This window comes from Corvus moneduloides, chromosome 7 (genome assembly GCF_009650955.1).
Source record: "Corvus moneduloides isolate bCorMon1 chromosome 7, bCorMon1.pri, whole genome shotgun sequence".
In the NCBI taxonomy this organism is placed as follows: Eukaryota; Metazoa; Chordata; class Aves; order Passeriformes; family Corvidae; genus Corvus; species Corvus moneduloides.
This window is the reverse complement of record NC_045482.1, coordinates 28,404,596-28,418,478: the sequence shown is the minus strand read 5'-3', so window position 1 is coordinate 28,418,478 and position 13,883 is coordinate 28,404,596. Positions and strand designations below refer to the sequence as shown.

Below are 13,883 nucleotides of genomic sequence, written 5' to 3'. Positions count from 1 at the left end.
TGATTCCACCAGACATTGCTCCAATTTCTGTCTGACATAAACAGTTGGCAGATTGAGATGACCAGATGAAACATACTAGAAACTTCCTGAAATGTAGATGTAGGAGGTAATGATCTTCAGAGGGGCAATTTCTCTTTATAGTATCTTGCAGCTGTTGCAACAGAATCTGTCAGCAATTGCTGCCCAGTTAACAGCAAGGCTATCAGCAGGAGTTGGACATTTCTATAGAAATTGATTTACTTGCAAAATTTAAATTTGAGGAAACTAACTCTGTACACAAACACAACAAGCTGAAGTAAAACAGTTCCTATGATTTGGATAAGCTTTCTCATCAGGGATAAGCTTTCTCATCAGAAATTCAGTAGAGCCAATATCCCAGAATATTCCCCCCATCACCACTGATGGGGGGAACCCACAGGGAAGTCCCTGCCAAATCAGGAAGACAGACAGGTGCCAACAAACAGATCTGACTCAAAGATAAAGTCATATCTGCTGCTTGTGGGACAGACACAGCGAGGCAGTGTGCAAACTGAAAGCATGAGGGCCAATACACACCCTTTCTTTTTTCCAGTGTTCCTCTCAGATGAAGAACATGCATTCTCTGCACAAACATAGTCATGTGCATCCTTGTAAGGAGAGTATTCCTCCCAAATTCTGAGGCTAGTTAAGAATCTTGTAGAAAACCTCAATATAGCTCAGAGACTCAAAGTACAAAATTTATCCAGTCAAGTGTTTCACAGAGAAGACACTCATCTTGAGGGAAATGACTGAATACATATAAAACAGATACGGAAGCTGACAGAATATAATTCTGATAAACAAAACTAAATAGAATGCAATTGAGAGTTATTATGACAATCACACAAACACTCCACAATTCCTGAACTGCTGCATCTTTCTTTATGTGCACCCCGACTGTAAGGAAACCAAGACACTTAAGTACACACTCCAATTGCACTGCTCACTTCTGATTTGTATTGTAAATACTGTTCCTGTTTTTAAGTTATTTTTATTCTTTTCCACACACACCCCTCCCCAACATTCATTAAAGCACATTAAAGTCCTTATTCTTCTGTTTACTCTAGATACAAGAACTTGACTGCACCTGTTAGAAAGAACAACAAGCTCAAACAACCACATCAAGAGGCTGCAGGGTGCTTTCATCTCATTTGCATGGATGAGGCCAAGCCCATGTGAACAATGGACTTACTCTGTTTTAACATTATCCCAGCGTAGTAGGCAAGCACATAATCAATCTCTAAAAATAAATCAAGGAAAGTATCGCTTAATTCTCCTGCTCTCTACTCCTCTACATTTAGTTATCACAGACTTAATGACTCAAGTTCTTTACAGAGTTGGCTGCACAACCACAGATTTAACCATGGTTGGTGACACCCTACACCTGTAAATACAAAGCAAGTATTTGAGAGTTTGTGCAGCAATCTAAAAGTCTGGTACTGTAAATAAAATAGTCCTGTTTTTAAGAACTGAACAGGCCTTATCTAAGCTTTCGGATATATAAAAAGGTAGTTCACAACTAATGAAGCTTTCTTCCATGTGGCACTGAAGGATTTTGAAGCATCCTCACAGTTTAACATCAACAATGGGAAAAAATGGAAAAACATGTAAATTAGAAATCTGCACTGCAAGTTTATACAAGTGTTGCAAATTCTATTCAGCAATCCAGAGACTGACATTTTGCCTGAACAGATAAACAAAGCACTCAGCTGAATGGTATTTGCCTGAAGATCAAAATGATGATTTTAGAATCAGTTATAGACCCTTTACTAGAATATCTCCTATTGTTTAATAACACGTTTCTTGACTTCAAAGGAGACCAATTATTTTAGCCAATTATTGTTATTATACATTTTACTGGAGAAAGCATCCATTTTATCTGCAACTAATCCAAGTGCAATGAACCTCTCTAAATGGTTGCAGAGCATCTCTGAGAGAAGAGAGCACTAGCCTGGGGCAGCAGGACCTGCCTTATGAAATCGGGCAGGCCATTTCTCTTCTGCTTCCCCTTTCTCTCTTCCCCCTGCCCTCTGCCTTGTTTATTCAGGCTATGAACACAGGGAAACAGGAGCCAATCTCACCGTTAATATTAGAAAGTCTGTTAAATCAGGTGTTCTCTTCACCTGAGGTGAGTGCAGTGCTGGGACACAACAAAAAAGAGCTATTTGAGTGCTTATTAAATCTGTGACATTAACAACACTTGTATGAGTTGTTCTTTCTTCTCTTACCACAGGTAGCTGCTTTCTACTCTCAATATCAATATCTAATAAAACATGAAGATTCAGGTGAATCATTAAATCCATCTTTGCCATTTGATAAAATTAAATCTACATAGTGGGACGTCCTAATGTGTACATACAGAGAGATGTAGAGCAATCACCAAAATATCCAATAATGCAGTCGGGGGCTAAAGCTCCTCATTAATTCTGAAGCTAAAGTAGGGATGTCATTAACGAGTTGACAGAAAGCACAAGACAAGATGCTTTCACTCTAGCTCTCCCTGTTGTATTCCTGAATGAACACCAACAACTTAAGCCCTTACAGCACCACACAAGGGGAGGGAAGCACTTTCTTTTCTCTTTCCACTCCTTTCAAGGACTCCCAATTGCACAGCAGGCTCAATTACCACACCACTAACTACAGAGCCTTACCTGTGGCAACAGAGAGCAAAAACAATCTCTATGACACACATCTACCAGGGAAGATGTTCTGTTGTTTTCTTGGTGATACTTGCTCGCACCACTCAATGGAGCCTTACTTTTTAAGAAGTACAGCGACATTTTGCTTTGCCTCAGCAGAGTATCAAGAAGCAACCATGCAGCAAGGATTGGCAGCTCCATTAAATACTGCCTAGTGCATCCGCTAAGCAGGACACTAAGTGCAAGATTTCTCCTTTTTATTATTCCTGCTGCAAGTGGGGGAAATAAAGAGCTGGAAGAGCTTCACTGATGTAATATCCATGCAGGTCTTGTGACTTATATGAAAGGTCACTGGAGTGAGCTTTCAAATTTTCTCTGTGTGAACAGTTTCAGTGTTACTTTAGCATTAAAATGCATCAAGCACTATTTAGGGTACATAGTTCATTCCAACAGACATCTTTTGCAGCACTATAATGAGTCCTAAACCCATCATATTTTTTAAGGTTCTTGATAAATTCTTTAGGTTCATGTGATTAATTAAAACTATAACACCACCACCTTTCTCAAGTATTCAAAAGGAATGGCTCTCATCAAAAAATGAAGAAGAAAACCATAAATGTTTCTAACTGCGGTTACACTTGACATCCTGTATTCCAGAAAAAGACCAGCATTCTTTGCAAAAAGCAGAAGACCTCTCACTTTCAGAACACTCTGGCTGAGTCACAGTTCTCCAGCTCTCAAAACAGGAAAAATCTAAAAAGTCCGCTCTACTAAAAATCTGCATGAGAAAGCTTAATTTACAGCTTTTGAGGAAGTTGGAGCATTGATCACAAGCTCCTGCAGCACAATTAACAGCAACAGCACAGCTACAGAGCCACAATAGCACATGCATGCGAGAAGCACCAAAAAAACGAAATTACGGCAGGAAGTGATGGAATAGCTCTGAATGACACCATTAGGAGAAAGGCAGGGCAAGCCACAATTTCCCTGGCCCTGGGAATATATAATAATATAGGTATAACTAAAAAACTTCTTAAATTTGTATCAGGTCCTTGGTCTGCTCAGTTAAGGCTATACCTTGCTGCCACTGGGAGAAATCAAATACTCTCCAAGAAAATTTGTAAAATAATGAAACAACTGCCAAAACATCATATTTCTTCAATTTACTTCTGCTCTTCTCAGCACTGACCATGGTTTTGGGGGTTTGGGTGTCTTTAAACAAGTATTTTATATAATCCAAATATTTTTATTTGACAATATCAGACTACAAATTTTCACAACAGGGAAGATTATTTCAGGACCTGTGTTATGCACTGTTTCATCAGTCTGGAAAGGCAGGCAAATATACCTGTTTTACATAGCTCCCTTCCCACAAGCAAAGCATTTCTTACCAGAACAAAAAATGCACAGGTGAAAAATCAGTAATGCAGAAAATATCCAAACTTCATTAACAAGTAATGAACCTCATTTTGTGTTTGCTTCAGACTTGTCTTTCGCACCTAAAACATAATATGAAACTAATTCCTAAAAACAACATCTGCTGAAAATAATGAATAAAAATTGTTTAGTTTATGCAGTTATATAATGCTTTTACTGGAACTCAGAAATCAGTAAAGCAGGGTTAGTTCAGCATTACCAAATGAAAATGGTCTTTTTTTGTTCATACTTAGCTTTTTCTGAGAGAAAAAAATAAGTATCATGTTAATTCTTTGAAGAAAAAACTCCGTTTTCTTTAAAGGAAATAGATTCAGCTTTTGCAGAACAACAGCTGATCTACTCTTCTTTCTCTTTAATAGAATTCTAAACTAATAGCTTGGAATTATAAATACAGTATAAACATACAGCTAGCAAAATGAATGCAATACAACTTTCCTATGTACTTTACTACTTCCATAATAAAAATCTATGAGAAAGCCCAGGGGACTTTGATAAGAGCGAAATTATTGTTGTCATTCACATTATGAAAGTTAGTACCAGCTACCTTTATGTAGCATGGCTGCCACACTATTAAAAACTCCCAGAAGAAAGGAGACTGGCAAAATGTCAATGTTTTTAAAATGCAGCAAAGCAATGGAAAACAGAACAGTATTTTAGCACTTTTTGTCCCATTCCACAAGGCTTTCCAGAAGGGCAGAGATACCAGCCAGAGGGGCCCCAACCTCTTCTGCATCCCACTGGTGCCTCCATCACGAGGACAGACATCCGTCACCACCAAAGCCACACAAGAAGGAACAGCCACCCTCCTCTGCGTCAGCAGCACCCAGAGAGCCCTTCAGGGAGCAGGCGGCTGTGGCCCGGGACACCTCCAGAGAGGCAGGGATGAAGGAAGGGTCAATTCATCCTCTGGCTAACAAGAGACACTGCCAGGCAGAATTCAGAGTGTGAAGAGGCCAAACACTGGGACCTTGTTGGAGATAAGAGAGGCAAAAAGGTCAATTGTGTCCCAAAAGATTCCCAACTCCTGGTTTTAAAAGCGCCTCTCAAGGCAGTTCACAAAAGCCACGCTGCTGACCTACAGCGCAGTGCAGGCATCTGCCCCCTCCCCATTTGCTGCTGGCTACCTCAGTCTCATTTCCTACTGCCTCTTGCAATATCCATCTCCCTGTGCCTCCTGCTCAACTCGTTCCTTCACCTTGCCCATTCCATGCACTTCTTGTTCTCTGGCTCCAGATCTTATTTCTGCATCTGTGCCTCCCATACTTCACCCACTACCTTGCTCCATACTCTCCCCTTCTCATCTATCCATGGGCTTTTCTCATTGCTTTGAGCCCTTTGAGCTTCTTGCATTCAACCTCTCCTACTCCTCAACAACCAAGAGGAGTGGAGAACAGAGGAAAATAGGAGGACAAGATGGGCATACCACAACACAGGTGAGGTAGGAACTAGAGAAGAAGCAGTCATTAGAAAGAACTTGGGTCAAGAGAAGGTTATGAGGAGCAGTAAAAATACATGAGCATACAACACAGGAGATAGGTATCAGTGCACAGCTACCCTGGCATTATACCCTTTGTAGTCAACTTCTAAAAGCTACTGTTATTAACAGTTAGATACTAACAAAATATCTTCCTGTCTGTCTTGATCCAGTTCAGGGATGCTTCAGCGCTTTAATTCTGCTTGTGTTAGCAGCTGCATAAAAAAAAGCAAGGGATCATATTTTACACAGGTAAATGATTTCCCTATTCATCAATTTCACAACATCATGGTGTATCAATTTACATACAGAATCACAAAGTTGTTAGGGTTGGAAGGGGCCTCTGGAGATCCTCTAGTCCAACCCCTCTGCCAAGGCAGAGGGTCACCTGAAGCAGGCTACACAGGATTGCATCCAGATGGATACTGAGTGTCTCCAGCGAGGAGACATGACTCCATGACACTCCCGGGCAGCCTGTTCCAGTGCTCTGCCACCCACAACATAAAGTTCTTCCTCATGTTGAGGTGGAACTTCCTGTGTTTTAGTTTATGGCCATCACCCCATGCTCACTGTGCTTGTACGTGCAGTGCACCAAAGCCTCAGAAGAGCATTATCCCCAGATAACATGGCCATTACTATTGCCACATAAGCTATATGCAAATGTAATTATTTTACTTCCCATCATGGAAAAGTTCTTTCAAATCAAGCATGCAGCTTCCTGATACGCTTCAGCACGTAGTGTTTAAACAGCCGCCCCAGCACCCCTGCAAAGACCTGTGTGAAGAGTGAAAAGGGCACAGCAGTTGCATAAAGGAGAGCAGCATAAAGAGAATGTATGGAAACACAGCAGCAATCAGAGCTGGGGTGGAATCCCACCCAACAGAAAGACCTAGCTCCAGTACAGGACATCTATCTACAGCCATGATTGATGCTTTTCGACTCAACCTGGCCCAGCAGGAGGTATGAGGATTGCTACTCAGAATCAAGATAGCATTGCTATGAATCATAGCAGCATCAAGTTAATACAACCCATCAGCTCGTAATTAAAGCACTCTGTGTTGCTAATGACTGCGTATCAAGTGGTCTTTTGCACCATGCCCGACCCCAAGGAGGGTGGGCCAATCAATTCTCTAATGAGCCTCACTTCGTGGATATTCATGTAGCCACAGTACATAAAATATAGCAACAAAAGCCCAGTTTGGTTCAGTCTTCTTTTTTCTTTTCTTCTGATGATATAGAGGAAAAGTATGTCTATACAAATAGGCATACCAGCACTCATCAAAACAAATTTTGTAAAACCAAGCTGATCAAATATCTGCTCTAGTGGGATTTACCTATATTCAGCGCTCTAATTGCTTCTTTCATCTCTCCACATGAAAAGCAACACTTCATCTCATTTCTTCCAAGATTTGTTAGCTTAGGAAAATTAATCACTTTCACAGAATTTGATAGGTGTGGATCAGTATCACTTACAAGATAATGAAATATGCATCATTAATAGCATGCAGTAGATGTCTACAGGATGAGAGAGACAGACTGGAGTAAAGCAGGTAATTTTCTTTCAAACTTCTTTTGTATTTGGCTCAAGTACATCAACCACTTGCATTTTCACCAAATACATGCACCTTTCACTTCTTATGAGTCAAGGCATTCTCCTCCCACTCCTTTCTTAGCTGAAGCACTAAGTTCAGATTTAACTTTCATTCAATCCAAAAGAGCTTCTTGCTGCTCTTGTTGGAGTTAAAACCTTTGCCATTTTTAAGAGGCTTAAAGGTCATAATGGCCTGAAAAACTTTTAAGATCACCAAAGGACTTTGCCCACTATGGCAAACTGTATAAAGAAGCAACTGCTCATCTGTGACCACCCCATTGTGCCCCTCCCCCTTGAATATGCCTCCACGAATTCCTGGAAATTTGGACAGTAAGTTATGCCACCTGATGGGAATTTGAGATAAGATAAAGGTGGTACCATTTTCCAATTATCTCAGACTAGGAAGAGATAAACAAGCTGGGGGAGCACTGGTAATGAACACAAAGAATCCACAGGAAAAGCCTACTCAGCAACTGGGCTGAAAATCAGCTCTGACTGCGTCCAGTAGGTGGAGGCCATAGCCCACCCATTTAAGATGGGAAGCCCACCAACTCAAAAGAAGAGAAAGACCGAGCATGGGACTAATTAGCATTGGAAGAGAGGGAATCATTTAACCAATAAAATAAAAAAAAACCCTGCGTAGCCAAATTATTCCTTTGTTTGCTAAAATGTATAAATGGTGAAACCCCCCAGTGAGAAAACCAGAAGAGGATCAACCAGATGTTGTCTGGATCCATGGTTGGTGATACCTTTCTACTCTATCTCTCTGTCACTCCCTATCTCTCTCTACCTCACATTTACTGTTAAATAAAATCTGTACTATGGACTTGGACATATGGTCTCCTTTGCACCTTAATTTGGGCAGAGGCATCTCTCTAATAATCGTAACAACTGGATCCTAACACCATAAATACTAAGCAGAATCAGCTGTTTATGATGAGACTACTCTCTCATCTCTGCATCACACTTCCCTTTCTTACTTGCTCCCTTGCCATCCTACTCACATTTTTGTATCGCCAAGTTTTCCCATGGGTATTTCTTGTAGGCTGTACTAACCTATCAAAGTCACAATGCCTAAAAACTTTTTCTGTTGTTGAAGTGTGTAAATCCTTTTGGCTTTATGTCACTAAGTTATATTAAAGTCTTACAGGCTTACGCCAAGTCTTACTGATGTTTTTAGCTTAGACTCATGCTTGAACTTAGCACGTGAATTATCAAATTGGTCATTTCAAAATACTGGGCACTCATCTTGCAGTCATGAATCTGAGAAAAGTCTGTTTTTGAGATCGTGACCAAAAAGATATGAAAATGCATTTCTTTGCCAAAGGTGAAAATTCTCAGACTTTCAAGCTTCACAAGTCACCTATTTCATCCTTCTGTTAAGCACCTGTGACATGACAGAACTATGAAAAATTCCATCAAAAACTCCCATTTTCTTGTGAGTGCCGCCATGGAAGTACTTCACATAATCCATCTATATCAACAGTGGAACCCATCAGCAACTACACTTGCGGCAATTCTTCTATGTTATTAGTAACGCGCTCCAATTTATATTTACATTGTCCAAAAGCCTGAATGACAGAGAAGGACTCTGAAATGCCAAGCACAACGGAAACACTTAAGAAAATCTTTCCCACCTGCTGGATTCACTTGGCCATTCATGTTTTCACCGACTTCTGGAACAACAACCTGCTTCCTCTCTGTACCCACTTTCACATCTCTCAAAATAAACCCAAAGGCATTTAACAAACACTTCCTAGACTAAAATCTCAGGGGAAAACAAGTTCACTTGGAGTCACCTCCCTTCTGTCCCAGTGACCCTAGATGTGAGGCAGAGGTATCCAAAGATCCCCTGAAAGCAAAACCAGCGCTTACATACTTTCAGCACCAAGTGACAATCCAGGAACTCCAAACATGAAAGCTGCCATGCACAATTCTGTTTATCCATCATGTGTAGTTTATTTTATATGGAGAACAGTTATTAAGACATTTTTATATTAGTAAGGTCCGATTTAGTGCTTGTACTCAATATTCATGACAGTTTTGTCAGACTGCATTAAAGGATTTAATCTCAAAATTCCCAGGTGGAACAGAAAGAACTATCAAACGTCTCAGAGAAGGAAACCAAGATGCATGATTTAGGAGACAGCAATAAAATAAAAAGGTTGATATTCAGGAAACGAATAACTACTCATAAAAATAAAAACTTTCATGATGTCAACAGACAAGCCAATCTTGATTAAATCCAGAATCTGATTATTGAAGTTTTCTCTCTCCTTCATAATGTAATCACTAGAATAACATTGCTGTGTAAATTTAATTTCAGCAAAATAAAGTTACTAAAATTGTCCATGCAACCCACGTAAGCATAAAGAATTTTATAAAAAAGGACCAAGAAATAGATTACATTCCACTTTTACAAGTAATGTCTCATCTTCAAACTCAATATAAACTGTGTTCACTGTATTCCAAAAATTAATGAAAAATATCACTATTCTATTCAATTTGTTTAATGTAAACTATCATAAAATATTTCATTCTTCATTGCCTCTTCTTGCTTATATGGGAACATAATGAAGATTGACATATATTGCTTCTAGGTCTCACCTTATAACTAGGAACTTAATAAAACCCCCTTGGTGAACCAGATCCAGGGAAGTATGTAAGCTTTTGATTTCAAGTTAGATATATAAACATCCTAACAGTCCTGTGTGCTTGTATTTACAGTTCTCAGGAAATGAAACACTCAAGGCACAAAATGTACACAAACATTCAAGCATCATGTGACAAATTGTAGCTAATTTTAATCATGTAAACAACAAGGGTCCATTCAATAGCACACTGAAGTAATTTCCCATTTAATTTCAGTCTTATTAAATCTCTAAAGATAATTAGAATTTAAACAAGGACTTTCTAATCCTATTGCTAAAGAAAATGCACCAAATAAGACACATGTAGCTCCATGGCACCCTCCATCTTTTCACCTTTCTTCACTAAGAAACCAACCAAGACAACACCTATAATCCTACACATAGAAAAAAAGTTTTCAAACCCACCCAAGATGGCACATACTCAAATATGACATAAGCAAATATAATTCCTGACTTTCAACATGCACCCATCCCAGAACAGGACTAAGAAACATGAGAGATGCCACCGCTGTCCTTATACGGCACCCAGCCAAGGATGGAAACCCCCGAGGGTGCTCAAGGGCTGGCACAAGTCTCCATTCAGCCACAAAGTTGGGAGGCAGGAACAAGTGTTGCGGTGGTTGAGGACACCGCAGGAGTGACCAAGGAGCCACAAAGCCCCAAGACAGTCGATGTTCGATGATGGGCCAGCACTGATGTCTAAAGACACCTCCGTGGTCACAGCCAGTTCCCACAGCCCCTGGCTCTATTATGTAGATTATCCACTTTTGGTTGGCCTGTTGGCCTACCACCCCTTTTACTCCCTATCCCTTGTTCAGCACCCCATTGGTTCTTGGTCCCCTGGTCCCTCCCCTCGCCTTCCCCATTGGTTACTGTTACATCACCCCATGTTCTCTCCACCCCTTGGCCCTCAGTTGATTGGTCTCAATGCTCTGCCCGCCCCTGTTCTGCCCCCCTATAAACCCCTGGACCCCTTGGTGCTCTGGGTCCTTTGTCCCTGGATCCCTCTTTGGAGTAAACCCCTTGGAACTCCACACAAAGGATCCCTCCCACCTCTGTCTCCAGCTGTGCTAGAAGAGCTATCCTGCCTTTGTGTGAGTGTGTGTGGCTGTGCGCTGTCACCTGCGCTGTGAGTCTGGGTGCGTTCTTGTGTGTGTGTGTGGCACCCTCAGCAGATCCTGCACTGGGACGCTTTTGGGAAGGACGTGGCATCCATTCCACCGACCGCATCTCACCGCGTCAAACAGGAAGAGCTCATTCCCCAGAGAACTTTCAGCTGTGATATGCGAGCCTCACTATCCATCTGAAAATGATTTTTGGGAAGGACAAGAGCTCAGCAAAAATGCAAAGTAGTTTTTGATTTAAACAGCTTAGAGAGATAGGGACTAAATCCAGCCTTCCTCCAGTGCCTCAAAGACCCTTTAGCATTGAACACTCTCCAAAAAATGTCATTTCCAAGTCTGTTCAGATCTTCAAGTCAGATTTTTTTTTTGTGAAGCCTTGTGAAGACCATCACAACTTGCCTGATGAAAAATCATCCTCAATTTCATAAAAAACATGATATCCCTATAGATCCATAGGAACATGGGCTTAAGTCAACCAAGACTTTTTGTCATGCTGCTTCTGGCACCAAGTTCCCTTCTGGATCATCCTCTGGGGAGGCAGCTGCCAGAAGTATTCCTCAGGGAGCCAGAAGTGACACCATCTACACATCTTCCCCAGTCCACATATTCTTCCCATTCCCCAACTGCCTTGCCTGGGTCAGCTGCAACCAGACCTTCAGAAAGAATCCAGGAGATCCCTTCAGCAGGTCAGAAGGAAAAAGGTCACAAGAAACCTTCTGAGGTTAGAAGACCAAAAAAATTAATTCCTCCCTTCTAGAACCCTTCTGTACAAAACTGAAGAACAGAGCTTATTTAGCACACTTTTCACTAAAAATAAACACTGCTGTCCTCTCTTCTCAGAGGACCCCACACTTCTCTGAGAAGCTATAATGGAACTTGATCACAGAGTCCAAGAAATGCTTCTTGTAACTATTAATATGCATATTCATGAATATTTAATCTTTCAACTTCCAATTAGTTAAGAAGCTAAAAAAAGAAGAAAAAAGTGACCAAATTCTTACAAGCAGTATTGAAACAATGAGCAGGTGCACAAAATGTACAGCAGAAGCTTGGTATGGATATAGATTTATGCTGTGAACTATGTGCTGCAATGAACAATTAAAGCCAAAAAGACCGATACTTCTTGAACTTCTTCTGAAGCATCGTAACACAAAATCAGACTTAAGTGACAGCAGGCAGCTACTTATCAGTTAGATTTACCTCTGACTGTGAAGTATAGGACTACCTAACAGCAAAATCTCCTCTCAGATTCTGACACGCCTCATCTACAGTGTCATACTTCTGATACATGCCAGGTTTTATATGTTGACGCTTCACAAATACATTTTTTCCTGACAGCTCCTTTACTAGCCAACTCAAATGACAGATGATTGAAGTCAAAGAGTAAATGGTGTAGCTTTTCCGGAGTAAATCTGGTGTAACAGCAAGCAAGCAAAATACGGCCCTTGCAACATCAGATTCAACCAACTTTACAGCTTCAAAGCAGTAGAGTCAAGACCCTCCTGGAACACGTGTACTCCAAAGGGCAGGTAAATCTCCACAACATGCCTCCAGTGGAAATGTGCCCCATGGCTGACTCAGGCTCAGCAGCTCTCCTCTCTGCTCCTTGAGCACCCAAGTTGCAAGACTTCACCATTGCTTCCAAAGTGAACAGCACCACAATCTCTGTGGGAATCACCCAGGCTCAGAGAACAGCATGAAACAAATATCAGAAAACAATCAGGGCCCTCACAAAACCTGCTGATCTGGAAAGAACTTGATCCAGTGCCCGTATGTACTCCTTATGCACACAGCCGATGAGTTGAGATGCTCTGTTCAGGTTACCTACCAACGTTCTCTCAACAAGGAAAGCAACAAACCAAGAGCAAAGGGGTTGTTTGTATCTGCACCTCCAATGAACATGGAAATAAAAAACAAACAAACAAACAAAACAGCCAAAAAATCCCTCCAAAGCAATCAGTTAAGGAAATGAGAAAAATACCTCTATACCTACTCTCATCAAAACAACCTATATGTGAAACTAAGAAATCCCACAACTACACTACTAATCACATTAAAAAAGAACAAAATACTAACATTTCTTTCCCCATGAGTTATTTCAAAACTTTTCCAGTAATATTTTGCATTGCTTAGGATCAACTTCATAGAAAAAGGCAAAAATAAAAATATAGACTCAGCCCTCTAAGCACAGGTTCACATTTACCTTTATTTCCTTCATACCATGAGCAGAGTCAGTCTTCACTGTACAAACCAAAATAACTTACTTTAAGATAATTAACAACACTATTATATATCAGTCTAGACAGAAATTGCCAACTTAAGTCTAAATTGCTTGAGAGAAGACTGGATGTACAGCCACCATGGACTCATTTGAAGAATGTATTTTCAGCCCAGTAAATTTTATTCCCCCAGTGCCTCTTCAGTTTTAGGAAAAGTAATTCCAATTTCGAGACAGGCCTTCTCACATACAACTTTTCTCCCTTCCTGCTTTCACTTTCCCTTCCTCTTCCCTTTCCCTTCCCACAAATGAGCTATTAATTCCTAAATAAATGGAGTAAGTAGCACTTAAGATCAGGAGCCACAAGGGTCCATTGGCGCCTGTCTCCTGCTTAGAGGTCTGTTTAAACAGGAATTAAAAGAAATCTCTTCAGTGGATTTAGACCCAAAAGCTGAAACCTGCAAACACAGGTACTTGACCTCAATGGAATGGTCCCCTGGGTGACCACAGAGGAACCAGGCAGACCTTGGAGAAGTCATCTAGAGACAAACACCATTTTCGGAAGTTTACTACCGAGGTGCAACGGTCTGAATACAAATTAGGAAACTCTCCCTTGTGCTCCTCTTCGAAACACTGAAGTGCAACTTCTCTCTCTGTTACCTTTTCATCTACCTCGCACAATGAAAACCACAGACTTCATGTCCAGCCTGCTTTTAAAAATGAAGCACTTC

At 40.7% G+C, this 13,883-nt stretch overlaps 1 protein-coding gene across 1 annotated transcript in view; it reads right to left on the bottom strand.

The window, feature by feature from the left end:
* Positions 1 to 13,883, bottom strand: part of SLC49A4 (solute carrier family 49 member 4) — a 66,864-nt gene that overhangs the window by 51,946 nt on the left and 1,035 nt on the right. The gene's annotated exons all lie outside the window — the stretch shown is intronic.